Here is a 24,929-nt window from a genome sequence, read left to right on the forward strand (position 1 = left end):
CCTTTTCAGTCCCTTCTCTGTTTCCCCAAGGGGGAAAAAAAAAACCCCACAGTAGAGGTTGGTTTTCAGTTCCTGCATCTGGGCAGACTTCTTACCTGCAGGGCTTTCCTCTGAAACGCTTTTTCTCTTGTTCAAGTCTTCCACTTACCCCATACATAACCTGGTTAATTCCTTCTAAGACTTCAGTTCTTTTGTTTGTTTTTTGTTTTTGTTTTGACTTCAGTTCTTACGAAGTCACATAGCCTATCTTCTCTGTCTGGCCTGTTATAAACTTTCTTGGCATCAGCCACCCTTTTCTTTTGTAGCATTTATCACAGTTGTAGTGATATATTTGTGAGATTGATTAATGTCTTTGTTCCCCATTGGGCTGTATATATTCTGTGAATGCAGGACTAGTGTCTCTGTAGTCTCAGAACCTAGCACTGTGCTTGGCATTGGTGAAATGAGTGAAGAATAAATGAGTGTCTTCCTGACCAAGTAAGCTCCGTTCATGTCCAAGCACAGTGCATGCCAACGTATTAGAATCGCTATGTAAATATTCATTGTTGAAGAGATGAACGATGGAACACCAGTAACTAACTGTACATAACTCACCCAGGTTCTTCATCTGATTTTTGGGCTTTGGGGGACCTCGTTGTGTATTAGCAGTATAGCTTGCAGCTAGGAGCACACGTGGTTTCTTACTTTCCCAACCTCAAGAAACACTGGATGTACTAACGGTTTCAGGGAAAGCAGCCACAATAAGCAAAGCATCAGGTCGAGAAGGAGAGGTATCAACGCAGAACACTCTACCAATTTGCTGCGAAGCCGGAAATCAGCAGCTTGCCTCCGTCCCTAACCTAACTGTGTACACTTCGGCTTTGGAGCGCAGCCTGCGGAGTTCCCGTGGAGTGAGGGCGAGCAATAAACTCTCAGCACCCCAGGAGCCTTCCCATTGGTGAGGAGTTTGGAGAGCGTGGGGAGCCCACTTCCTGGGTGGCTTCGAGGGTCTCATGCATCTTTACGGAGGCTCCTGCTTGGAAATGCAGCTTGTGGACGGCTCAGACGGCGGCGTTTGCTCGGGTCTCGACACGGCGCCTGTCCGAGAACTGTGAAGGACACTTATTTTTCTGTTTAAATGGAAACGCGGAGCCGCACGGGAGGGACTTCTTCCAGGTGAGCAAGGGAGGACTCGGGGGAAAGGCGCGCCTCGCGGGCTACCCACTCCCGGGCTCCGGGACGCCTCGGGGACCCGTCCGCGCGGCCCAGGGCGGCGCAGACCCAAGGGAGGGGCTCGGACCCTGCCTCCGGCCGCGGGGAGGCGAAGGGCAGCCTGCAGCGGCCGTCATCGCGCGGCGGGGCAGTGCCGCGGAGGCCGGAGCGGAGGAGCCGGAGCCCCGCACCGCACCGCCCGCGCAGCCCGCAGCCCGCGATGCCCCGACGCCCGCGCGGGCCGCCGCCCCCGCCGCCGCCGCCGCCGCCGCCGCCGCCGCCGCGGGCCGAGCGCCCCTGCGCCTCCGCGCCTCCGCGCCTCTGCGCCTGCGCGCCCGCGAAGCCCCGCCCCCTCCGGGCGGCCGGCGCGCGGGGCCGCGCCTCCTCATGGCGGCCGCCGCAGTGTGTGGTATTTAGCGGGGGCGCGCGGCGGGCTCGAGGACGCGCGAAACGACGGCGGCGGCGGCGGCCAGGGGGGAGCCGGGGCGGCCGTTGCGGGGCGCGCTCTCGAGCGGCGGCGGCGGCGGCGGCGGCGGCCCAGCGTGTCCCGTAGGTGCCGGCCCGGGGAGGAGGCGGTGGCGCTGCCCGGGGTTGGCGGCGGCGACGGAGCGCCTTTGAGCCGGGACCCGGGTCCGAGGCGCGCTCTCCGCCTACAGGTAAGCGGGGCCCGGCCTGGAGGGAGGAGCCGGCCGCGAGGGGCGCCCCGGGAGGAGGACGCCCAGGCCGGTAATGGCGGCGGGCGGGCGGGCAGGACGGCGGGGCCCGCTCGCGGCGCTGGGGCGGGGGCGGGGGCGGGCGGGGGCGCGGGCGCGGGCAGCCCCCGGCGCCGGGCGCCTTTGTCTCGGGCTGAGCCGGGCCGCCCGGCCGAGCGCCGCCCCCCGCCCCTCCCCGCCCCTCCCCTGCTCGGCCCTGCCCGCCGCCGCGAGCCGGCGCGCCCCCGCCCCCCGCCCCCGCCCCCCGCGCCCCGCGCCCCGCGCCCCGGGCCCTGCGGCGGGGGTCGGCCCCTCCCGGCCCTGCCCGGCCCAGCCCGGCCCCCGCGCGCTCGGGAGGCGGGCCCTGCCGGGGGAGGCTCCCCGCGCGCCCCGCGCCCCGGCGCCGGCCTTTGTTGTGCAGGGTCCCGGGGTGTGCGGCCAACATGGCGGAGGTCAGCTGAGTGCGGGCAGCGGCCGGCCCTGCGCTGCGGCCCCTCCCCGCGCCGCCCGGGCCGGGGCCCGGGGCCGCCCCCGCCCCCGCCCCCGCCCGGCCCCGCGCGCCCCCGCGCGCCCCCGCCCGCCCGCGACCCCGGGGGCGCTGCGTGGCTGCTCCCGCTCCCTGCCGGATCCCTCATTGTGCGGTGGGAGGAATGCAGCCTCCTCCCTTGTTTATGTCGTTAGAGAGCAGATCGCGTGAAACCGCTGGCCGGGGAAGCCCCAGCTTTCCACGGCAAACCTTGGTTTTCCTGGGCTCCATTGGACGGGGAGTTTGGGGCCCCCTTTCTCGAGTCTCCGAGACGATAACTTAGGAATGTGGGGGACCCGGGCCGCAGCATTGCGGCGTGGCTCGCTCTTTGCCCGTGCCTGGGAGGGATTCAGGATTGGTTTGCTCTGACATCCAGAGAAGTCCCGGTTTGTGTGTCGGGAAAAATCAGATTGTGTCGCCGATTTGTCAAAGTCACAGAAGCCATGAGCCTGGATATAGGGCAGCGACCGGGCTGCCTGTTCCTAGCGGTTGAACATTTACCATTTCCAGATAAGCGGCTGTCAAGGGTAAATTGTTAACTCTTTTCAGCAGCAGTTGGATGTTGGGAGCATTGGACTCTGCTTGCTTTGGTTTCATCCTGCCCCACCGGTTTGTGACCTTGGGCAAGAGGCTTAACCTCTCTGTGCTCCGTTTTCCTTATCTGCAAAATGGGTGTAAGGACAGTACCTACCTACCTTGTGGGATTGTCTGGAGAACTGAGGAGAGGATAATAGGCGAAGGGGTTTGGAGCAGTGGCAAGGCCCGTGGGACGTGCTTATTAATAAATGTTTGCTGCTACGGCTATTATTATTTAGTAACTAATCTTAGGAGTTTATCTCGGCATGATGGGTATGTTGGAAGTGCCCAGACCGGAATATGTGAAATCACATTGTACATCGTTAGTGCTTGGATTTTTCTTTTACTGCATTTTGTTAGTTGTGCAAAATGAAAACGAGGTATAGATGATAAATGGGCAGGTGCTTTGAGATCATGGCATTTGGAAAGTTACTGTAGTGAGGGATTTGGATAGGTCCTGTGTGGCCCCGAATTTTAAAAATCCAAAGTGATTAAGTTTCCTTTTAGCGCTTTTACGTTTATCAGTTAGATTCCCAGGACTTGACTTTAACTAACCTGGAAAGGTGGAACCGTGAATCCCTTTTGAGTGTTAGATGTCTGTAGATAACTACAACCCCTTTTAGACATAAGGGAAGAGCAAAGTGTACTGTGATAAATGTAATGGTCTGGTAATTTTATCAGGGAGGTAATTGGCTCAAATTGTGGAGGAGAAGATACTGGTTAGCTGTTGGGAGAACTTTGTGACAAGTAGATTTTGACTTAAAGTGGATTATACAAATTGTAGTTTCTCATTCTGGAAATTAAAGAAACTTGTGATCTGGAATGGTTAGTTGCAGCCCTAAAGTTTGCTTTGCGAAAATTTTTCTGTAGATAAAGAATTGGTTCAAATGCCCCTTGTTGGCATCTTTCCAGCGTAATTTAGTAAGATTTATTAATATTTTAAACTGAAGTGCAGTACAATTAATAGATGTGGAACTTTTCAGGTTAAGTATTCCACAAACAGCACACTCAGAAATTTAATTCACTTTGGCTTAATGTCTGTTCCCTCTGAACTTTAAGAAGTTCTTATAAAATGATGTTGAGGAATATTCTTTAACGTCTGTAATCGAAAGAATATTGTAATTAGGCTAAAACTAATTGGAGTTTAAAGGAAATATCTAGCTATGACAGCAGTGACATGGTGATGGTGAACACTAGGACTTTGTTTTCAGTATATATACGGTGTTTTGAAAACAAGTCTTACGAAATGAGAGTGACAGTAAGTTTGGTAACGCTGCAAAGTGACCCTTTAAGTCGTATTTTAAAGCTCTTGATTTAACCAGTTTCCAAAGATTGCAGGTTTTTCTTTATTTGCTTAAAAAGGGATGTCACAGACTTCTGGTTGTAATTGTGGAATTGCCATACACACCGTGTTAATGTTTAAATTCTGAATATTTTTGGTGTGTACCTTCCCCACAAGCAAAACAAAACCAATATATGAAAACATCAGACTTCTCATCCCATCCTGCTTCTGCCTCCCTTTTCCTTCGAGAAATAACTGGGGATAAATTCTCCCCTTTATAGTTGTAAAATCCTTAATCATTACTTTTAAATAGCAGTTTTTCTCAAGCACTTTAAACTATTTGGTTTTCCATGGCTATAATTATTAGAGTATCTGAAGCATAAGGGCAAGAATTGTTTTGTGTTCCTATATCCTCAGTGCCTAACAATACATATTTATTCCCTGATATACTACTATGTACAGTGCTGATAACACTTTAGACCTATGTATTCTCTTATCTGCAGGTAAAAGTTTTTTTTGATGAATTTATTTTTTAGAGCAGTTTTGGGTTCAGTAGCAAAATGGAACAGAAGGTAAAGAGATTTCCCATACTCAACCCTGCCCCCAGTCCTACATAGCTCCTCCACTGTCAGTAGTTCTCCACCAGAGTAATACATTTGTTACAGTTGCTGTACCTGCACTGACACATCATTCTCACCCAAAGCCCATGGTTTACATTATGGTTCAGTCTTGGTGTTCTGTGTTGGGGGAGTTGTGACAAATGCATAATGAACGACATGTATCCACCATTATTAGAGTGTACAGAAGAACAGTTGCATTGTCCTGCAAGTCCTCTGTGCTCCACCTATTCCTTCCTCCCTTCCCCAAACATTTGGCAAGCACTGATCCTCTTACCGTCTTCATAGTTCTGTCTGTTCCAGAATGTCATTAATTGGAATCCTACAGCAGGTAGCCTCTTCAGATTGGCTTCTTTCACTTGGTAATACGCATTGAAGATTCTTCTGTGTCTTTTCATGACTTGATTGCTCAGTTCTTTTTAGCACTGGATAATAATCACCGTCTGGTTGTGCCAGTTTATTTGTCCACTCACCTGCCAGAGGACAGCATCTTGGTTGCTTCCAAATTTTGGCTTCCAAATTATGAATGAAGCTGCAAAAAACGCCCGTGTGTAGGTTTTTGTGTGGACGTGTTTTCAGCTCCTTTGAGTAAATACCGAGCAGCATGATTACTAGATCTTAGGGGTAAGAGTATGTATGGTTTTGTAAGAAACTGTCACAACTGCCTTTTATAGTGACTGTATCATTTTTCGTTCCCACCAGTAGTGGAATGAGAGTTCCTGTTGCTCCGCATGCCCACCAGCATTTGGTGGTGTCAGGGTTCTGGATTTTGGCCATTCTAAAAAGATGTGTAGGGGTATTTTCTTGTTGTTTCAGTTTGCATTTCCCTGTGACAGATGATGTGGACACCTTTTCACATGCTCATTTGCCATCTGTATTTCTTTGGCTAGGTTAAGGCTTAAGTTGGGTCGTTGTTAGTTTTATTGTTGAGTTTCAAGAGTTCTTTGTATATTTTGGATAACAGTCCTTTATCAGATGAGTCTTTTGCAGATGATTTCTCCTGGTCTGTGGTTTGTCTTCTCATTCTCTCGACAGTGTCTTTCCCTTCAGGTCATTTTCCACTTTTATGTACCAAGGTACTTAAGATTTGCATGTCGAAAACAAAAACCTTTATTGTTTTCAACTGTCCAAGGCTTTTACCCTCTATTTTCAGTCGGTCATCAGGTCCTGATTTTGTTGCCATGTGGTTGTCTCAAATCTGGTATTGCTTCTCTCTCACTCATTTTCACATTTACATTCAAATCTACCTTCTAATTGGTCTGTCTGCTTTTGGTGTCTTTCTCCTACCTTCAGTTCTTCTGTAGTTGAAGGGAGCTTTCTAATGTAGGCAACATATAAGAACTTCAGTATTAAGTCCAAAGTTCCTTGATATGGGTAGTAAGTATACAACCTTTCCTGAACGTGCTCTTCTTATTTCCATGCCATTTTTGATTATGTGCTTGCAAGTGCCTATATGCACCATATTTTCTCTCTTCCAGCTAAGCTCTGTAATCTCAGCCTAGACATCATTTAGCTGATACACTCCTCCTGGACTTCCCATCTTGAATTGGTGTCATTTCTCTGTGTTCCTAAGCACTCTTTGCTTGACCCCATTCTAACAGGTATCCCCCTGAACTGTAATTTTTCTCTAGTACTTAGCTTTCCCAGTAGACTGCAATCTCTGCGAGGACTTTGTCTTAACCACCCTTGTTGGTCTAGAGTTTAGCATTGTTTCTGGCATGCAGTTTGTTCTCACTAAATATTTATTGAATTTGACAGGCTAATACCTTCACACTGTCCTTAGAATGTACTTTTTTTTTTTTTAAGAATGTACTTTTCTAACCTTATCTTCCAACATTTCCTCTTGCCCTACATAGTCAAGCTGGATTCTCTGTTTCTTGAATACTCTCTGTACTTTAAATCTGCCTTTGCTCATGATTCTACTTAAATCCCTCATACATCTACCTTTGCTACTTTGGGTAGATTGAACTCTCCAAGGCCTTAATTTTCATTAGCATGTGAGGAGCTGTTAGGCTTTTTGCTGTGGCCTGCCCCATTCCCCATATTCTAATGCTAGAGTGGCAGTATAGTTGAGGGGTTAAGGGGACAGGGCTCTGAAGAATCAGACCTGGACGTGTCTCTTGTGTCTACCACTTAGTTGTGTTTGTGACTCTAAGCTCTACGAGAGCAGGGACATTACATACTTTTGTACCTTAAAAGGACATTGCCTATCCATAGAAATTGTTTAAATAACTAAAAAAAATGAGTTATTAGGTTACTTATTTTCTCTAAATATTACCATTTACATTCTCGTGAGGGAAATAAACAATTACATATTGTGATATGTACAGATTTTCCTCCGCTTACTATGGGGTTATGCCCTGATAAGCTCTTTGTAAATTGAAACTATCATAATTTGAAAACACATTTAATACAGCTAATCTCCTGAACATCATAGCTTAGCTTAGCCTATCCTACCTTAAACATGCCAAGGACACTTATGTTAGCCTTCAGTTGGGCAAAATCATCTAACACAAAGCCTATTTTATAATGAGGTATTGAATATTTCATGTGGTTTATTGAATACTGTACTGAAAATGAAAAACTGTGGTTATAAGTGTACTAGTTGCTTACCCTCCCAATTGCCTGGCTGACTGGGAAGTTGTGGCTTGCTGTTGCTGCTCAGCATCATGAGAGAGTATCATACTGCACATTGATAGCCTGGGAAAAGATCACAATTCAAAATTCAAAGGACGGCATATTGCTTTTGCACCATCATAAAGGAAAAATTCATAAGGGGAACCATCTACTATAAAGGAGTTGAAAGTGCTGAAGTAACGAATAAGGGGGTGGGAGGGAGAACCTGCTGTCAGAAGTGGTGACTTTTAAGCTGTGATAAAAGGAGGAAAGGGAGAACCTTTCAGAGTGAGGGAGAAGCAGAGGTAAAGGCCCTGGGGCTGGAATGAGCATGTACTTACTGTTCTAGAAGTTGAGGGAAGAGAGTATTACCTGAAACAAATGGATGATAGGGAGAGATAGCCTGGAATCAAATCCTGCTGAGTCAAAGTAAGGAATGTAAATTTTATTTTAAGGATACTGAGAAGCCATCAGAAGGTTTTGATTAAAGGAGTAGCATAATTCACTTTTAACTTTAAGATAGCTTAGCTGTTGTTTGGAGAACCGATCGGTCAGAAGGCCGTTTCTTTGATTAGGCAATAGTTGATTATGACCTAGATTAAGGTGGTGGCAGTGAAGATGAAAAGTGGATGGATTTGAGATATATTTTGAAGACAGAATTAACAGGACTTGTTGGTGGATTTGATGTGAGAAGAGAGGGAAGGAAGGAATTAGGTGGTTTCTGTCTTGAGCAGCTGTGTGGAATATGGTGATGTTTAACCAAGTGGGGCAGCTTAAAGGGGTGGGATAGGAGAGAAGGATAGTAATAAAATTGAAAGTTCTGATTTGTTGGATTTGAGGTATCTATGAGACATCCAGAAAGAGCCAGCGAGGTAGAAGGGAAGTCAGGGGATGTGGTCTCACAGAAACTAGATGGGAGATACTAGAGCATGTTTGGGTGTTAGAGCCATGGTCTGGTAGTAAAAGAGGCAGGGATTGATGGTAGAGAGCGAAAGGATAATAGAAGGGGTATGATGCCTGAGCAGGTGAGAGGGCAGCCCAGAATCCTGGTCACTTCTTCATTCTGAAGGGAGGGGTGGGGGTGGGGAGGTGGTATATCAGCATTTGATGGCTTCTGTGGTATTTTCTAAAGGAAACATGGGTGAAGCCACCAGTTGAGAATAGTTAGTGAATACTAGACTGTGGTAGGTTAAAGATGTAATAGGCACATTGAGAAACTGAGCAGAGGGGAAGGGAGGAGAGATGTTGTGATACATTAGCCAGTGAGGAAGCCCGATACTGTTCCAGGAGATTTGAGAGAATATCTAGGGCAATAGTATTTTTGTTTCTAAATGTGAACTTTTTTGTTGAAGTATAGCATAAATAGATAACAGAAAAATGCTCAAATTATAGGTATAGCCTGATAGATTTTCACAAAGAGAACACACTGTTGTGACCAGCTACCATTGTCCCAATTACTTTTACTTTTTAAATAAATCTTCAGGAACTCTAAGATGAATAGTACTGAGAAAATAGGCTATTTTGGTTCAATTTATTCTCTAAGCTTGAGCCACAGTGACCAGAATGGTATTGACAAAGACCTTTCATTGGATTTGAGGTTGCCCAGATGTGTTGAACTTATTCATGATTTTTGTTTGTTTTAAGATATTATTTATTTATTTGAGAGGGAGAGAAAGAGCACAAGCAGGGGGAGGGGCAGAGAGAGGGGGAGACAAGCAGACTCCCCACTGAGCCTGGGGCCAGACTGTGGGCTGCAGCCCTGGACGCTGAGACCAAGATCTGAGCTGAAGTCAGACTCCGACTCTAAACTGACTGAGCCACCCAGGTGCCCCTGTTTGTTTTTAATGGCAGGGGGTATGGGGGACACATGGGAGGAACTAGAAAGAGAAGGTTGAAGGAAAACCTTTGGACAAATTTATATTTTTAAAGTAGATAGCGCCCGTGAGAAATATTTTCTTAAAAAATTAGAATTTAGGGGTGCCAAGGTGGCTCAGTCGGTTAAGCGTCTGTCTTGGGCTTGGGTTATGATTTCAGGGTCCTGGGATCGAGCCCCTCCCCATCTTGCTCCCTGCTCAATGGGGAATCTGCTTCTCCCTTTCCCTCTGCCCCTCCTCTCCTCCCACTTGTGGGCTCTCTCACTCTGCTCTCTCAAATGAATGGATAAAATCTTTAAAAAAAAAAAAATTAGAATTTAATGCCAGTCTTGAATTTTATAGGAAGTATTATGCTGTCCTTGTTATTTATTATTGTTATTTTTACAGGCTTAGCTAGTGATGGTTGATACAGTGAAATTTAGTGTGTACTAGCTTCTTCAAAACTACCTTGGATAGGTTACTTTAGTAATTGATTTAAATAAATGGAGTAATCTAATTGTTCAAAACTCTTGCTATTTTATTTCCTCCTTTGTGTTTTACATTTGCTCTTTTGAGTTTGGTTAAAGTTCAGGCTTTGTGTGTGTGTGTGTGTGTGTGTGTGTGTGTGTGTGTCAAGGACCCTGGTTAGCTTTGTTAGGGACTACTTCAGATGTTTTGCTAATACAGATAGTTGTGAATTGATTTCTGCAGACTGTGTTCTTTTGATTTTGTTTGGAGAGGTGATCGACAAATTTTGTCATATAATTAGTTTTTAAAATGCTAAGTATAAACTAAAATATGTATATGAAATATATAGATTTTTTTATATGAATAGATGGTTTCCATTTTTCCCCCTATTAATATCCATATATTTGAGGCATTTAAGAAAATAAATCTAAGAAAAAAAAATAAAAAATCACCAAGGCAGGTAGACAAAATTAGCTCTTGATTTCTTAGTATTTGAATTTTTCTATGAAGTCACCAGCAATTCATCAGCAGGAAAGTGTGGAAACACAAAATATCCACTGAAACTTAATCCTTTATACTACCAAAATAATATGTTTTATGGAACATTTGAGGAACACGTAGAGAAATGTAATCCTTATCTTTCCCATGATCCTTCATAATTTTTAGACATTATGGCATAGTTTCTAGTCTGTGTGTGTATGTGCTACATTTTTTAAAAGTCAACCATGGATATTTTAATTTCTTTGACATAAATCCTTATAGATATTTTCCTATTAAGTGATTCCCCCTTGTCAATAACTACATGTTTGAACTGTGTAATTCTAAGTGATGACCTTTGTGCTTATAGTCTACATCCTGCAGTTTTTGATACGTTGTGTGCTGGTAGTTCAGTGGTCCCATCTCTGATCTCTGTGGTTTCTGTTCTAAACTTGACTTGTTCCTCCTCTTTTCTAATCCCTGCCTTTAAGTCTTTAATCCACATCCTGTAGTTCGTGTGCCCTTCCAGTTTCTTTTCTTCTTATATGCATGCATACATACAGACGACAGCCGTATCAGTGTGCATATTTACTTAACTATATTTTTCTTTTCTGTAAATTGGATTATGAGATTATGTGGCTTTTTTAAAACCCACTCATTTAAACATTGATTTTTTTATTAGTAGATATGACTCCGTCGTATTAAAAAAAAAAAAAAAAGAAGGCAGCATAGCGATCTGTCGCATGGACCATATTTTTGTCTCTATCTTAAGATAGAACTTGAATTTTTCAGTTTCTTTTTGCTGTTATAAACAGGATTGCTGTAGGCATCCAGATACATACACCTTTGCCAACGTGTAAATTAGAAGAGGGACTTGGAAGAAATTGCTGGGTCAAAGAGTATACACACTCCTAAATTTTGAAACAAACTGCCAATCTTATTAGAAGCTTCTTCCACAGTGGACATTTCCAACAGTGTAGGAAAGTCTGTTTCCCCACAGCTTTGCCAATACTTGGAATCAAATCTTTGAAAACAAATCTCAGTCCTTTCGTAAGCAATACATGCAATTTGTGACGTTTCTTTATACCAAGGTTTGAACTTCTTTTTCCTTTTTCCTGGAGTTTTACATGCACATATAATTCAAAATAAAATATTCCATTAGGTTTGTTTTTTTAACGAAAAGCTCTTTGCCTCCTACCTCTCTAGGTGTCCTTTGCTAGAGGTGACTATTTTTATTGAGCTGATTATTTTTGTATTTACTGTCTTTGTCTCTAACATGCTTCTGTTGTTAAATCCAGATTTCAGTTTTTGGCCTTATCTTTTGGATCCCTTTTGTGGATTTAACTTGGCTTTCTGTTACCATCACATGTACAAACTTTCCCATTTATACTCTCTTAATTGAGTGACATTGAAGATTTTGTATTTGGATTATTATGATTCTAAAAGTTATTCACAATTTGAGCCATATAGTAAGATGTTACTTTTTTCTCTGTACTGTTTAATAGGAATTTGTATAATTTTTCTTGCTAATGCTTGTCTTTTTTTGTTTACTTTGTTTTCTCTGTGCTTACTGCTAATAACTGCCCCCATATTCCTTACCACTTATCTACATGTTCATGTTGCTTGACACCTTACATTGCCTTCTTCCACTAGTGTAAAATTGTCATGGTCAGTATTCCCTTACTTTTCTTCTGAGTTACATCTTCCTTAATTGTAGCCCATGTTGTCCCTTTTTTCTTGCTTCATTCCCTTAAATTTGAAGGGCTTGTCCTCCAGGAGCTTCCTGAGAGCTTATATGGGAAGTAATGTTTTGAAACTTTGCATCATTATTTTGCCCTCACTGTTAGGATAATTCGGTTGCACATAGAATTCTAGAATAGTAATCATTCTCTTTGAGGACTTTAAAAAGCATTGCTCTGTTGCATCCAGCTTTGGATATTATTGCTCAAAAGTCCAAAGTTGCTTTGCTTTCTAATTTATTTGTTCACCCAACAAGTAATTTATTGAGCCTGTGTGTGTGCTAAGCATTTTTAAGTATTTGGGGTAAATCACTGAACCAGACAAAAATTCCTACAGGTTGAGGAGGCGAGGCACTACTACAACAACAAACATAATAATTGTGTAGCCTGATAGAAGGTAATAGATTCTGTGAAAAAAAAAAAAAAATAGAGCAGAAGTAGGGGAGGGGCAGGGAGGGAAGAGAAAGAAGGTGGTAGAATGGGTAAGGATTAGGAGCATGTAGTGGAGGGGTCAGTGGGCAGAGTGCTGGTCACTGTTTTAAATAAAGGGGACAGGTTAGGCATCGTTGAGAAGGTAGCATACAAACAAACATTAGAAGGAGGTGAGAGAATTAGTTATGTGTACATCCAGGAGAAAAGTATGTTAAAGCAGAGGCCAACGGAATGTCTTAGTCTTAGGGTACCAAGAAGCTAGTGCAGTGAGTGAGGGGGAAAGAAGTGGGAGATGAAGTCAAAGAGTAATCACCATATTCTGTAGGGCCTTACAGGCTGTTTAAGATTGTATGTGGGTTGCCAAGGGAGAATATTGAGCAGAGGAGTGACATGACCTTATATAAATTTTAACTGGATTTTTCTGATTGCTGTGCTCAAAACATACTGGGGTGGGGGTGGGAGACAAGGATGGAAGCAAGGAGGGGGCTGCTGTGTAGAAGAATATTATAATGATGTAGGTGAGAGATAATGGTGCTTGGACTGTATTACATGGTAATGGTAGAGGTGGTGAGGAGTGGCTGGATTCTGGATATATTTTTAAAGGGGATACAATAAGATTTCCTGGGTGATTTTAGATATGTGATGTGAAAAAAAAGAAGGATGACTTCAAGGCTTTTGAACTGAGTAACTGGAAGGATGGAGTTGCCATCAAAAGAGAGGGGAAGGTGGTGAGTGGAGTAGTCTGAGAGAAAATGAGTAGTTCAGGTTTGTTCAACAGGCCCCTCTACCCATACTCTACCCCTGCCCCCAGGGATATCTAGGAAGTTGGATGTACAAATCTTGTGTTTAAGAGCAATCTGGATGGTTTTGTTTTGTTTTTTAAATCTGGGCTGGAGGTGTTGGTGGAATTTAAATACTACAAGACTGAATCAGATCAACAAAGTGAAGAAAAGTGGACATGGACAACTCCCAATGTCAAGAGTTTGAGGGAGAAGAGCAGGAATCAATAAAGGCAGCTGAGGAGGAGCTGGTGAGCTAGGAAAACTATGTGTGTGGGGACAGTGAACAGAATTTATCAGACAGGAGCCAGTGATCAGCTCTGTTAAATTTGGTGACAGTTCAAAACTTGCACATTAAATATAAAACTGCGAGACCAGTGTGAAATTTGAATTATACTAATTTACTAAATCATTGGATACTGCCTGCTAAATTGAAGTCTTGAAACAACATGGGTTATGGAATTGACTGTTGTGCTGTTCTTTGAGTAAAACATACCAGAATTGCCTTGTCTGGTGTGGTCACCACGTGTTGCATTTTCTTAGCAGTGTATAAATGCTTCAGTGAAAACCATGATGCTATTTGGGCTTTGCTTTACACCAGTGCATCATTTGCATTTGAGATGGACTTCTGCTTTTGTCTTTAGTCCTTCATAATTACAGTACTGTAGTACTGACTTGGAGCCAGCATGACCATAAATGAGAACGGGAGCATTAAATTATTTGGCTACTAGATGGAGTCTGATGATTCAGAATGTGCTACTACTGCTTTTTAGATTATTGAACACAGGAAAATATAACACATTCAGTTTTTGTAGGAAAATGTGGACCCTGCTTCCCCTGAGAATAGGATCTTAGTATGAGGAAAATTTTTGTTTTGTTTTTTAAATATGAGGAAAATTTGAGTATAAGTTGATTCATGTGTTATATCCTTATTTGAAATAGCTGAAATGATTTGGTTAGAGTTTCAAATATAATGCTTATGAAGACACAAATTATAACTATTTCAATGAACTATTATTTAATTTGAAAGGCTTCATGAATTTTTTAATATGGCATTTCTTTCCCATAAATTTGACAGTTTTTATCCTCTTTTACTAGTAAAGAGCGAACTATCATTATAAATGCATTAAGACTATAATATGACTTTTTACCTGATTTAATTTCTTCTGTCTACCAAGCAATATATACTCTTTTCTGATAGCTTAGTATCACTAACTCTTCATAGGTTACTACCAGTTTTGATCTGCTTTAAATTTTTTGGAAATAAATAAACAAATAAACAAAAAATTTCCAAATAGTTCCTATTTGGAAATAAATAAACAAACAAACAAAGATTTTTGGCCAGAGTGTGTATGTAAGTGTGTTTGCCTACCATATTTGTCTGATGGAATATGGAGTTGAATAGGTTGTATGTTACAGTATACAACTGGGTTACATAGCTTAATGAATGCTAAGAGAGCAAAAGAGGAAACATCTACTGGACTGTGTGACAGTTTTACATCCTGAGAGAATATAAAACATAATCATGGTAGTAAACAGTTATATTCTTACGTGGACACAACTCAGTGAATATTGGACACTTCTATCTAGACACTATGAGATTTGATTAAATTACAGTAATGATTGTATTGTAATCATGACAAAGTTTCCATATGTTCAAGTGAGTTACCAAAAATTCTGTTATTTCGTGATGTATGGTGTGAAATAAAAAGGTAGAGAAAGCCTATTTGGCACTCTCTTCAGCTTCTTTTTTACTCCTGTTTCTCTGCTCTTACTTTGCTGCTTGATACTTTGATTTAATGTCTGATGGTTTATGACAAACACAGACTATCAGATTCTACCACTTTGATGACAAAAAAAATTCAAAAAGCAACTACTTCCAGAGATTTAACCTAAAGGATTTAGGGAAATTTTCTTTTTCTTTCTTTCTTTCTCGCCAATTTTTGTATATATTGAAAAGAAGCTTTGGATACTAAATATCCACGCCAGTAGGAGATTATACTGTTTTTGAGGGTTATTTGAAAGAAACGAGATTGGGGACAAACAGTTTGGAATCAGACTCTATACTTATTCTTAATTTTTCTGATCTTCAGTTTCCTCATCTGCAATATGGAGCTACTGCCTACTTTTTGAAGCTTAAATAAATAGTGATATGAAGCTGCTGACACAGTTCCTTCCAGGTTGATAGGTGCCCAGCTTATGCAGCTTTGTTCACAGCAAACTCTGTAAACTTTATCAGATTTCAAGCAGAGTCCCAAATTAAGGTTATGAAAATGAACACAGGTTGAAACAGCAGTTCTCAGTAAAATCCTGTATAATCCAGGTCTTTTTTTATTTAGTGATCAGTTGTAGGTTCCTAGTATGACTCTGTAAACATCACCAAGTGATTGTGTTATTAATATATCAAATATCTCCATGTATTTGATCTGAGTTAATTCCAAAAAATCTATTGTTGGTTTTAATGTTTCACAAATGAGGAATTTTTAAAAGGATTTTATTTATTTACTTGAGAGAGAGAGAGAGTGAGAGTGAGTGGGTGCAGGCATGGGTGCGTGTGCACCAGCAGAAAGAGGAGCAGAGAGAGAGGGACAAGCAGATTTCACCCTGAGCGTGGAGCCCTATGTGGGGCGCAATCTCATGACTCAGATCATGACCTGAGCTGAAATCAAGAGTCTGATCAGTGTTTAACCGACCGAGCCACCCAGGCACCCTACACAAATGAGAAATTTGAGACCCAGGGTATTGTAGTTTTGCCCAGTATCAAAGTGTAGTAACAGTTGAAGTAGGAATTCAGATTTGAGCTTTTCAATCAGATTGATTGAAATCAACCAATTCATTGTTCTTTTCCCTAAAAAGGCACATTCTCCAGGTATGAATTTCAGTAGTGCATTACTAAAAATTGAAATTACTGTCTAGGAATCAATGAATTATGGAACTCTTATGCTACAAACGGAAACATTTTGAAAACTTAGAGAATTGTTATGGAAGTACATCTATTTTTTTTAGATTATATCTCTGATGATTAAATGATTTATTTCACTACATAGTGTTTTTAAGTAGATTGTATTTTTTAAGAGCAGTTTTAGATTCAGTAGCAAAATGGAACAGAAGGTAAAGAGATTTCCCATACTCAACCCTGCCCCCAGTCCTACATAGCTCCTCCACTGTCAGTAGTTCTCCACCAGAGTAATACATTTGTTACAGTTGCTGTACCTGCACTGACACATCATTCTCACCCAAAGCCCATGGTTTACATTATGGTTCAGTCTTGGTGTTCTGTGTTGGGGGAGTTGTGACAAATGCATAATGAACGACATGTATCCACCATTATTAGAGTGTACAGAAGAACAGTTGCATTGTCCTGCAAGTCCTCTGTGCTCCACCTATTCCTTCCTCCCTTCCCCAAACATTTGGCAAGCACTGATCCTCTTACCGTCTTCATAGTTCTGTCTGTTCCAGAATGTCATATAATTGGAATCCTACAGCAGGTAGCCTCTTCAGATTGGCTTCTTTCACTTGGTAATACGCATTGAAGATTCTTCTGTGTCTTTTCATGACTTGATTGCTCAGTTCTTTTTAGCACTGGATAATAATCACCGTCTGGTTGTGCCAGTTTATTTGTCCACTCACCTGCCAGAGGACAGCATCTTGGTTGCTTCCAAATTTTGGCTTCCAAATTATGAATGAAGCTGCAAAAAACGCCCGTGTGTAGGTTTTTGTGTGGACGTGTTTTCAGCTCCTTTGAGTAAATACCGAGCAGCATGATTACTAGATCTTAGGGGTAAGAGTATGTATGGTTTTGTAAGAAACTGTCACAACTGCCTTTTATAGTGACTGTATCATTTTTCGTTCCCACCAGTAGTGGAATGAGAGTTCCTGTTGCTCCGCATGCCCACCAGCATTTGGTGGTGTCAGGGTTCTGGATTTTGGCCATTCTAAAAAGATGTGTAGGGGTATTTTCTTGTTGTTTCAGTTTGCATTTCCCTGTGACAGATGATGTGGACACCTTTTCACATGCTCATTTGCCATCTGTATTTCTTTGGCTAGGTTAAGGCTTAAGTTGGGTCGTTGTTAGTTTTATTGTTGAGTTTCAAGAGTTCTTTGTATATTTTGGATAACAGTCCTTTATCAGATGAGTCTTTTGCAGATAATTTCTCCTGGTCTGTGGTTTGTCTTATTCTCATGACGGGTGTTCTTTGCAGAGCAGATGTTTTTAATTCTAATCAAGTCCAGATTACCATTTGTTTTTTTCCTGGCTCAGGTGTTTGGTGGTGTTCTTGAAAAATCCTCACTAAATCCAAGGTCATCTAGATTTTCTCCCATTATCTTCTGGGAGTTTACATTTAGGTCAGTGATTCATTTTGAGCTATTTTTTGTGAAGGGTGTGAGGTCTATGTCTAGATTAAGTTTTTTTGTATGTGGATATTGAGTTGCTCCAGCATCATTTGTTGAAAAGGCTATCTTTTCTCCGTTGCCTTTGGTTCCTTTGTCAAAGATTGCAGATCACAGTTAATTGAAAGTGAATTTTAAATCTTAGTTGCGAATTCTCTTTAAGGTTTATATCAACAATAAATACATTCTACTTGCAGGGGCATCAGGGATAAGTGAGTTCTGGATGTATACATAGGCTCTTTCTTCTTGGAATCCTTCGTGCTATTTTACTTGATTTAGTCACTTCTTCCAATACTTGAATACCTGTTCTGGGTTGGGTACTGTCCTAGGTGCTGGAGACACAAGCGTGAGCAAAACGAAGTAGTCATGAAGTTTCTTTGTGTAGAAGTTCTGAACCAAAAGTTAATGGTTCAGGGATCCTGGGAGTTCTCAAGACCCTTTGAAGGTCAAAACTGTTTTTCACAGTAATGAGACATGAGAGTACAGTGGAGTTTCCCAGAGGCTAAATGGCATATGGCATCTTAACAGATTCAATGCAGAAATAGATAATGAATGTCCAATTGCATTTTATTGCATCAGACATTAAAAATGTGTAAAAATGTGAAACATTTTTCTGCCTCTCATGGAAAATAGCTATTTTTCATAAACATTTAACATGTAGTTGTTTTTTTACACGTAAGATAAATGTAATGGTAATTTAAAAATAAATACTTAAAAAAATTTTTCGATTGAATTTCTAATATAGTAAATATCAGTACATATGAACCACATAGACAAAAGCTCTTTTGGGGTCCTCAATAATTTTCTAAAACTACAAAGCAGTTAAAGACTAAGTTTTTTATTTTTTTCAATGGCTAGATACGTTTGAAGGGCTTAGAAGTCATAGGATCAGCTATTCAATTCAAAGGCAGTTGTAGGCAATATGTAAATGAAAAGGGCGTATGTATGTTCTGGTAAAACTACTTCCAGAAACTGGCAGCTGGCCTGCAATTGTAGTTTGCCAACCACTGGTATAAAGTTTTCCTGATACCAAAGAAGTTTGAGAACTGCAATTATGAGTAAAAACTTGGTGTTGTAGTTGGGAGTGAATAGAAGAGAAAATAGACAATAAGTAGTCAGAATTTCAAATGGTAACAGATAGTGTGGAGATAATTAGTAGTGTCATCTGGTCTTTATTTAGATAAAGTGATCAGGAAAGGTGCCTTAAAGAGCTGACGTTAGTTTACTGGTTACTTGTTCAGGACTTAACTAGGTATCATCTCTCTTCTTTTTTGATCACCCCTGGTTATATTAGGGATCCTTCTTATGTTGGGAGGGAAAGCAAAAGATAGTTTAATTAAAGTTTTATTTTTATTTTGAATGTTACCAGACTTAAATTCAGAAAAGGTTAATTTTTCAAGTTGAATTATAAAATATCCAAGCATGCTTGCTTTAAAAGGATTGAGGAAGGGGCCCCTGGGTGGCTCAGTCAGTTAAGTGTCCAACTCTTGATCCCAGCTCAGGTCTTGATCTCAGGGTCATGAGTTCCAAGCCCCAAGCTGGGGGCTTTAAATAGATAGAGGAAATTATACAGCCTAGATTAGAACATTCACCTAATTTACATGACATTTAGCAAGATATTTGTATCATTTGTCTTTTCTGAAAATGAGAGGTGGTTAAGATTTCTTCCAAGTTTAAAATTTCTTTTAAATGTTTGTTTGCTTTGCCTAGGTTGCCACTTGACCCCTTCTGCCCATCCCTTTTAAGTCTGCCCTGATCAGATAAGCTCCGACTTCCATTATTTCCTAGTTCTATGATCTGAAACACTTATTTTATAAATTTATTTTCTTATCTGTAAAGTAGGGGATAGATGCCTAACCTGGAAGCTCATTGAAATGGTGAAATGAAATCACAGTGTATATAAAGCTTTGAGGATCATACCTGGTACATATTAGGAGCTTAATAAATGTTTGGAGCATCTTTTTTTTTTTTTTTTTTTTTTAAAGATTTATTTATTTATTTACTCATGAGAGACACAGAGAGAGAGAGAGAGGCAGAGGGAGAAGCAGGCTCCATGCAGGGAGCCCGACCTGGGCCTAGATCCCAGGTCTCCTGGATCACACCCTCGGCTGAAGGCGGTACTAAACCGCTGAGCCACCAGGGCTGCCTTTTTTTTTTTTTTTTTTTAAGATTTTATTTATTCATGAGAGACAGAGGCAGAGACATAGGCAGAGGGAGAAGCAGGCTCCCGATGGGGAGCCTGGTGCAGGACTTGATCCTGGACCCTGGGATCACGACCTGAACCAAAGACAGACACTCAACCCCTGAGCCACCCTGGTGACTCAGGGCAGCTGTTTTAATGAAAATGGAGGAGGGTCTCTACTTTGCCTTAATTATTTAGTTTGCTGACCCTGTAACCCTTTGAGACTATAGCAGCAAGAACAAAATGAATAACAAACAGGCAAGCTCCAGTGAGAAACATAAAAATTAAACATAAGGAACATCTGGGTGGCTCAGTGGTTGAGCGTCTGCCTTCAGCTCAGGGTGTCATCCCCGTCCTGGGATCAAGTCCCACATCGGGATCCCTGCATGGAGCTTGCTTCTCCCTTTGCCTGTGTCTCTGCCTCTTCTATGTGTGTCTCTCATGAATAAATAAATAAAACCTTTAAAAAAAATTAAACATGAAAACGCATGTAGGGAGGGGTTAAGGTAGTACAAGGGCAGTATAATCCAAACTTATCTAGCCATCCCAACTTCAGGAAAAGGACAGGGAAACAGCCATTCCTGCCATCAAAATCTCTGTTCCCTTGTTGGAGCTTGAGGATATCTACATAATGAAAAAAAAATGTTTTACTATAGTCATACATAAGGTAATTTTAGCAAGACTAAATTCATGAATTAGAACTTGATGAATTCTTTTGGAATGCAGTGCAAAACAAAGATTGGAATTAGGGAAAAAATATGTGATTGGGAGATAGATGGAGCAGAGTCAGTATCAGAATTATGTGCAGAAAAGAAATGAGTAGGTGGGAAGGATCGAAGAATATTTAGAAGAGAAGCCCACAAAGGTGAAAGATTTGAGCCTTTGGATTGAAAAGACTCACCTAGTGTTTTGTTTGGCAGGTGCTAATGGCATATTACTTAGATGTTTAGGTGAACATTTCTTTTTCTTTCTTTCTCTTCTTTCTCTTCTTTCTTTTCTTTCTTTTCTTTCTTTCTTAGGTAATCTCTACACGAAGGTAGGGCCTGACTGAAAACCTTGACATCCAAGAGTCGCATGCTCCACCAACTGCCAGCCAGATGTCTTGGTGAAAATTTCTCTCAGAGACAGAGTCCTGCGAGCAAGGGGGAAAATGTTACCTGCAAAGGAATAAGAATGAAAATGGCATTAGATTTTTCATCTATATTATTATAGGTCAGAAGATCGTGAGCAGAATTTATATAGTTGTCAGGGGAAAAGGATGTGACTAGAATTGTAAACTTGTCCAGTTTCTCTAAAGAGCTTCAGACTGCCAAGATGGAGACCCTTATATGTCCTTTCTGAAAACGTTGTTGAGGTATGGTGGCTGTGCCAAAAAATGAATCATAATTAAGGATTCTAGAGGGAAAAATGGGTATTTGTCTCTCTTTTTTTAAGTTTTTATTGTAATTCCCATATAGTTACCACATAGTGTTATTTAGTTTCAGGTGTATAATATAGTGATTCAGCAGCTCCATATATCACCCAGTGCTCATCATGACAGGTGCACTCCTTAATCCCCAAGGATGGGTATTTGTGATATAATTGTGAGAAATGGAATTAAATGGTTGCAGTTAGGTTTTAAGTTTAAATGATTGTTTCACCATATTTTGAAGTTTATAATATAATCTTTATCTTGATGGGTGAGAAAGAGAAAGTTTTACTTTTAGCATCTTAAAAATGGGCTTGTCTTGTTTTCAGAGATGTTAGTACTTTTATTTTTTAAAGATTTTATTTATTTATTTATGAGAGAGAGAGAGAGGCAGAGACACAGAGGGAGAATCAGGCTCCTCTCAGGGAGCCTGATGCAGGGAACTTGATGTGGAACTCAAACGCTAGACTGAGATCACGCCCTGAGCCAAAGGCAGATGCTCAACTGCTGAGCCACCGAGGCTCAGTCCCCTGGGAGATGTTAGTACTTTTATTCTTGTTGTTAATAAATTGTAGATTCAGTGTGAAATAAAAATATAATGTAATAGTAAAATAGAATTGGGATATAGAACCATGCTGTCCAACAGAATTTTCTGTGGTGACGACATGGTTGTACTGTTTTGCATTCCCACCAGCAAAGTATGAGAGTTCCAGGCTCTGTGTGCTAGGTATTGCCTGTTAAGTTTGGCCATTCGGGCTAGTGTTAGAGTTCTGATCTAGAAGTTTGGAGAGAACATCTTAATGTTAATGGCAAATTATTTATCCTTTGGTTCAAGAAAGGCAGTTGATATTTTTTGGGGACCTAAGGTAGTGACTTACACGTACATATTTGACTGTATCCTCAATGTCCTATAACAAGAGCCAGCTAATTCATAAAAAATACTTTGCCTTAGCTTGGTGCTGATACCATCTTCTTTTTGTCTTCCCCTACCCCCTACCAAAAGAGGATGACTATGCAGAGACTTCGCTGAGAAAATGGAAACTCTCAGACTGAAACTTTCTTAACCTCCAACTTCCTGAACTAGACATCTTCTTTCTTCTCTGTTCTTACCATGGGGAGAAAGTATCTCTTCTACAAAGTCTAGTCACTCTTGTTTTGAGTTTTGAGTTCCCTATCATCAAGAACTTTATCACATTGCTCCATTTCTTGGGATTACTACCCTCTTCTCTAGATTCTATCAGCATTCACTATATTCTGGTCTTTCCCATTAAAAAAAAGCAAAAGAAAAAAAGGAACCAAGTGGAAAACTTCTCTGGGCCTTTCAGAGCCACTCTCTAACTTGCCTCTTCTCTCCACAGCCATATATTTTTTAAGTTAACACAGCATCCTATTCAGTTTCCTTTGGTCTGTTTATATATGAGCCATATCTCTCAAGGTTGCTTTTGCAGAAGTCATCAGTAACTTCCATATCACCAACCCATGAACACCTGTTAGGCATGATCATACTTGATGTCTAAGCAGATTCCACATTTTTGACTGTGCCATTATTTTTACTACTTCTTACCATATATATATTTTTTGTTTATATAACTATTTGCACCTTTTACAAGATCACCATTTCTAAATTATACTTATAATGATCCATTGCTTATTTTTAATCACATAAGAAAGATTCATGGGTGCTGTATATTCCATGAATTCTTGCATGTTCAGGCATGTCTGCTTGTTGCCTTTTGAGTTTTTTCTCATTACAGAAAGAGTACTAGTACCTTATAACTATATGATAATGGGGTGCCTGGGTGGCTCAGTGGTTGAATGTCTGCCTTTGACTCAGGGCATGATCCCGGGGTTTCGGATGGACTCCGGCATCGGGCTCACCTGAGGGAGCCTGCTTTTCCTTCTGCCTATATCTCTGCCACTCTCTCATGAGTAAATAAATAAAATCTTTTTTTTTAAAAAGTGTATAATGAAGTACAATTTATTGTAATATTTGTGCATGTGTTTATAGATCTTAAGTCTGTACCTTCCCTTGATCTCTGAGATACTGCCCTCTCCTGCTTTTCTCTCACCTTGGCTTTCCTTTTAGTTTTTTTTTTTTTTTTTTTTAAGGCTTTTGCTACTCATGCGAGCCTTAACCAGCAATTGGCCACACTTAGAGTTGAAAATGTAGAATCTCAGGCCCAGTTTCAGGATAATTATGATTATTCTGAACAGAACTTGCATTTTAGTAAGGCCCCTCCAAACAGTGAAGTTTGAGAACTTTTGCAGTCTAGGGGCCACTGCTTCTCATTAATGAACTCTTCAGTCTTTCAATGTTGGGATTTCTCTTACTTTAGGCATGTTCCTCTTCCCTGTGATTTCAGATAGTATTGTGTTAATACCACCTCATCTGCACTCTCAACTCTTAGACATCAACTGTGCTTCTCTCCATAGACCTTTCACAGGCATCTAACTCCCACTTCGCATTTCATCTTTTACTATACTACAGTATCTAGCATAGTGCCTAGTGGCTTCTCATTCAGTATATGCTGTTTTTTACTGGGGTGGAAGTCTCAAAATAGAGTGATTTCTGCAATAAAAATGCAAATGTACTTTGCATTACATATTTGAATTGGGATTTGCACTTTCCTCTCCATTTACTTGGCTATCACCTTTGTTCAAACTTCTGTTTTTACAGCAACCTTTTACCAGATCATTGTCTTGGGCTTTCCCCTTTTTGGATTACCAGTCTTTATAGATACATAAGTAACTCTTCTACTGCAGCAGCAGAGTTTTCAGAATTATCTTCAGAAAATAGAGCTGTTAGGAAAATATGTACAATTTAAATTCTCATTATTTTGCTACAATTTTGGAAATTAAAAATAGGTTAACTTTTTTTAGCATTATTTTATAACAAAGTTTGCTTTTTTAACTCTTAGCATTTAAAGCTGTTGAGACTTGCATTAAATTTAATTTTGTCTATATTAAATCTTAAAATAGAAATGATTTTTTTTATTTTTAGAAATGATTTTTTAACGTAAACATTTGCTGCATAATACGCTTCACAGTGTCAAATGTAGAAAGAAAAAGGGGTTAAAGGAGGAAAGCCCTTAAATGTTTTGAAGAGTTTTATTTAATCCATTGATTCCTAATAAATTCATAATCTGAACCTGTGCTTTATTTTACAGTGAATATTATTTCTAGGAATAGTTTTTGGAGAGGTAAAAGAAGGCTGGTGATATTTGCATTCTATCTTTTTTACTAAATTAAAAATGCAAATTTCCCTTATTTTGACAGTTTTCACAACTCTCAGACTAATCTTGATAAAGCAGTTTATTTATTGTCCCTTTTGAAGAAAAAATTTGCTAAAAATCACACATTTGTATCATGCTCCAGCCTGTACCTCCTGTGTATGTTATTTGTAACTTGCTTTACAATACACTGTGATTTTTCCATGTATGATTACATTTCTCCATTTTGAGCTTTTATTTTGTGAGTAACTGTATTCACTTATTGTTGCTCCTGTAACATTTTCACAGGTTCAGTGGTAGGTGTTAAGGATGCAGACATCTTTGAGGGGGGCATTATTTGCCTGCCATAGTACCATTTTATAAACTTCAAAAATATGATTGTTGTATATTAATTAGTAGGCATGAGATATGATTAAGCAGAGAAATTGTTCATCAGGCTTTATAAAAAGAAACCAAGGTTCTCGCATGA

General features: G+C 40.9%; 1 protein-coding gene across 3 annotated transcripts in view; it reads left to right on the forward strand.

The window, feature by feature from the left end:
* The first annotated feature begins 1,034 nt into the window (after positions 1-1,034).
* SIAH1 (siah E3 ubiquitin protein ligase 1) overlaps positions 1,035-24,929 on the forward strand; it is a 30,670-nt gene continuing 6,775 nt past the window's right edge. The window contains exon 1 of one of the 3 annotated variants that reach the window (XM_072750286.1): positions 1,035-1,155. The gene's annotated coding sequence lies outside the window, so the exon portion shown is untranslated. Of the gene's footprint in view, positions 1,156-1,589; positions 1,848-2,823; positions 2,937-24,929 lie in introns of those variants that run through there. The other 2 variants (XM_072750284.1, XM_026014482.2) reach the window with 2 other exon arrangements.

Source organism: Vulpes vulpes, chromosome 2 (genome assembly GCF_048418805.1).
Source record: "Vulpes vulpes isolate BD-2025 chromosome 2, VulVul3, whole genome shotgun sequence".
In the NCBI taxonomy this organism is placed as follows: Eukaryota; Metazoa; Chordata; class Mammalia; order Carnivora; family Canidae; genus Vulpes; species Vulpes vulpes.